This window comes from Phoenix dactylifera, chromosome 14, assembly GCF_009389715.1.
Source record: "Phoenix dactylifera cultivar Barhee BC4 chromosome 14, palm_55x_up_171113_PBpolish2nd_filt_p, whole genome shotgun sequence".
Classification (NCBI taxonomy): domain Eukaryota; kingdom Viridiplantae; phylum Streptophyta; class Magnoliopsida; order Arecales; family Arecaceae; genus Phoenix; species Phoenix dactylifera.
The window spans coordinates 22,534,896-22,539,088 of record NC_052405.1 but is presented as its reverse complement, the minus strand read 5'-3'; the positions used below and the strand labels follow the sequence as shown (position 1 = coordinate 22,539,088).

The following is a 4,193-nucleotide window of genomic DNA, read 5'->3' as shown; positions in this document are numbered from 1 at the left end:
ATATCTTCATTATGAAGAGTCCAAATTTAGTATTAAATTCAATGTAATTTTTCATATGTCTTGAATAGCGAAAAGATATTGGGTAGGGGCTAAGGGTAAATATATAGTTATCAGGTGATCGCCAAGGATGCACTAATAATGAGGCATAAGGTTGTGGAGCGAAAATGGTTATCCTGGTGCAATTATAGGATTAGCGTTCTAGCTGCAATCCTTCTTCTATGTTCCATGAATCAATTGAGAATTAATACATTGCGGCTTCTTCTACGTTCACCATAAACAAATCTCATACTTTAAATGTTACACTAAATTCACAGGCGCTGGTTATTTTTTATGGGCATACCTAAGATGCATTGTACTTAATTAAACAGATAGGCCTTTTTTTCAACAGTAGGTGAATAAATTAATGCATTTGTTTTTTATGATTACTGTATATATACAGAGTGCGATTAATGCACATTTTATTGTTTAATTTAATGCTTGCATTGAATATAAAAATTATTTTTCCTTCGTTGTTTGAGTCCTTTAATAGCGGCCATAATTGGCCCAAAAGATTAAGAAGCCCCTTGATATCACAGCCACAACCGCTACCCGCAGCACCACGTAACAAGCTGGAGCTGATAGAACCTGCTAGAAGCGCGGTATCTGAACATTAGTGGCAGACCGCCATCCAAAGATTTAGCTGACAAGGGCCCCCGCAGGAGAGGAAAGCGACAGGAGCTCCTACGGAAAAGATAGAGCTCGATATTTTTGGTGGTCTCTAAGAGACATCGGAATTGATGAATAATAATTTTTTAAGATAAATAAGGGTCACCAAATATATTCTCTGATCTCAAAACTGTTGCAAAACTATGTCATTATTAATAGTTTTTCCACTTAAAATTTCCACCTTGAGCTTCTTTCATAATTTCCAATATTCAATTCACTTTTTCTTTTCACATATCGTCCATTTGTAAAGTTTGAAGATCTTTTTCCCCGTGAAGAGAGGAAAATATTAAAGTTCTTTTCAAAAATCACCTAATGTAGGCTAATCATTTCTAATTTTCTGATATAGAAGCATTTATAGTTTGAATTGTTCTTCTATGAAACCTTTGTTTTTTTATTTATTAATATAATTAAAATAGCTTCTTTTGCAACTTGGATCATTCTTTTTTCAGCATTATATCACAAAATTTTTCTTCCCTACTTTGGAAGACAAGAATTTTTCTTGAACCTTCCCATGTAGGATGGGCATTTCACTGCAATCTATCATTTGATGTCATCAAAAAAATTTAGCATCTTTCTCAGCTGGGATATTTTACTTGCCGAAAGGAGGTGCTTCCTATATTTTAATTCCATCATAGGCCTCAGCACCTCCCAAGCCCAAAGAGGCGGCACAACCAATAAAGCCAAGCAGGTCCACACGGGAGCCCGGCTTTACAGTCACAAATCACATGATTCACATCAAATGCAGAGGAATCCAGACCTCTTCTCTAACACGCCTGGGACCCAATCGCCACCAATGCCACCCACCTCATCCCCTCCGTAGGAAAGCGGCCTCGAAATCACTTCAGAAACCGCACCCTTCCCTCTTCTTGGTATGATGCTCCGGCCCCACAATCCAGGAATCAATATTGCCGGGGTCCCACACGACCGACCAGTCAGGATCTCGTCTTCCCTTCGTCTCTACCTTTTTCATATCAAAAACTTTTTGGAGAAAATAAAAGAAATTTAAATTTTGTTGGTATATATAAAAAGAACTAGGAGGTGACAAACCATACAAAATTTCGTTTGGTATCTACATATTAAAAGAAAAAAAAATTTTGCTTTTTTCTTTTTTGCCGTTCATTTTTCCCTTCTGCATTAATCGCCCATGGATGCATAATAAAACTATCCAAGCGGGCAAGCAGTGGAGAGGAATTATGTCTACGAGCTGCGTCCAAAAATTAAAAGCCAAAAAAAATGTGAAAATAATCAACCAAAGAATAAGTATATTTTTAAGAATATAAAATATTTATCTATATACCTGTATTTATACCACCGCCGCTAATCAAAGTGGCATCCAGAACGTTCCGGCCATTTTATTGTACAACCTAGCGAAAGAGAGAAGAAGGAAAAGGAATCAGTAAAGCAAAAGCAAATTAAAAAAACAAAAAGAAAATATCAAAAAAAATAAACTAAAAATAAAAAATAACAGCAACGGACGGAGGACGGATGATAACGAACGGTGAAGACGGAGGTGACGGAGCCTAACGGAAACACGGTTGCGAAGCAAAACAAACGGGGAACAATGGGGTAAGAATGGTGGAAAGCAGAACAAAATCCAGCAAGAGAGGTGGAACAATGGAGGAAAAAGGCCACAACAAAGAAGAATAGAGTCACATAAATTCGTATTAAGAGTTTTTTTTTGGTTCTTTTTTTCTCTTTCTTCCATTTTATTAAAATTTAAAAGGATGGTCAATTACAGCCCCTGCTTCCGAAGAACAAAATATGCAGTTCAACTCCTCCGTTCTTTCGTTGTTTTCTTTTACCTCCTCGGTCTCGTCTTCTTTCTTTCTTGAAGTGATGTGGCGTTTTGAGACCGGAATAGCGGGCGAATTATTGGCAGTAGTTCCCCTGGTGAACGAGGAACTGGTGTGGCCTCGGATTCCGCGATGGCGATGGTGGAAGCGGGGATCCCCGGCGGCAACGGTGCGCCGACCGGAGAGCCTGGTGGGCGTGAAGATATGGTGGACCGGCGGCTGGGCAGCGGCGGCAGAGGGTTGGACTCGGCCGGAGTAGACGGAGGGAGGGAGTTTTAACCGGAGGAGGGAAGAGGAAAGCCCGGATCTTTAAGGGGCCAACACGGTCGCGGCTGGCGAGGTCGTACTCCTCAAGGAGGTTGGCGAGGTCCTCGTCGGAGGTGATGGAGACGAGGCGTCGAGGTCCTCCGTCGGCAGCTGGCACCGAAGACTCACCGCTCCCCACCCGCACATCTCCTCCAGCTTCCCCCGTAGCTCTGTTCCACAGACCACAAACCCTTCAATCTTCCCTATCTCGTCAAAACTAATCAATCTTTTCCAATTTTTATGCTTCGAATCATTGCTTCGATCTTGAGGGCGAATGGACAAATTCCAATTGAAGAATAGCTATTTTCTCATAAAAAAATTCCAATCTTTTCATTTTTCTGCTTCGAATCGTCGATTAACAAGTCAAAGAGACCAAAAGATTCGATTTTTACGAAAAACTAAAAGAAGAAATTGAAACAGGGGAGGGAAGACGGACCGGAGAAGGGGAGGGAGCGGTCGATAGCGAGGACACGGGTGTGGCCACCGACGTAGCGAAGCTTGCCGTCGGGGTAACGGGGGAGGATCTTGCCGCCGTAGCTGCAGAGGAACTTGATGGTGCTGCCGCCAGCGGCGGACTTGACGGACACATCGTCGAAGGAACCAAAAGAAGCGCACGAAGAAGAGGAGGAGGAGGAGAAGGAGGAGGTGCCCACCATGCTTCGCTTCTCTTCTTCCAGGTTCAGCTCGGTTCGCTTTGGTTGGTCAAAAGGTAAAGGTGAAGTAGTTCGAAGAGAAGCTCGGAGCTCCGAGGAAAAGGAGAGAGGAGTTGCCCTGGAGACCGCTTCAAGCCTCCCCTTGGTACCCTCACCGCTTTATTTATAGGACTTGGGGCTGAGATGTTACGAAGCAGCTGCAATCAATGGTTAAAATCAAATAAGAACTAAACGTTACACCGTTAGGGCAAAGAAGAAAAGAATCATAGTAGGACCTGAAGTAGTCCAAATTAGAAGGAAAGGACCTGGCACTGAGAGATTATAATTGCAAGAGAAAGAAAAAGCTACACGCAATGGTTAGAAAGATTAAACGTTACATAAAGAGGAAAAAGAAACAAAATAGGAGAAGGAGTAGGAGGAGTCCAATTCCACGTAATTTCTTAATTCCAATACATAACAGTGCTTTTCTACTAAGTTCTAAGGATAATATTTTAACCACTGTAAAAATTAAAAAGGTAAAAAGAAGAAAAAGGAGTTGGTTAAAGAACCAAAGAAGAGAACAAAGTCCGCCGAAGGCAAGACGCGGAGCAAACGACGGAAAACAGTTAAGAAGTGGGACCCACGGCTAGAAGAGAGAAAAAAAAGGTTTCCCGTATTTCTTGTTTATGGATTTTTTAATTTCTAATATCTGGTGGGAAAGTAATGTTGAAAAAAATAAATAAAGTTAAGAATTTTG

General features: G+C 41.4%; 1 pseudogene; it reads right to left on the bottom strand.

Annotated features, from left to right (window-relative positions):
• Nucleotides 1-2,341: 2,341 nt before the first annotated feature.
• Nucleotides 2,342-3,625, bottom strand: LOC103697973 (annotated as a pseudogene).
• Nucleotides 3,626-4,193: the final 568 nt, after the last annotated feature.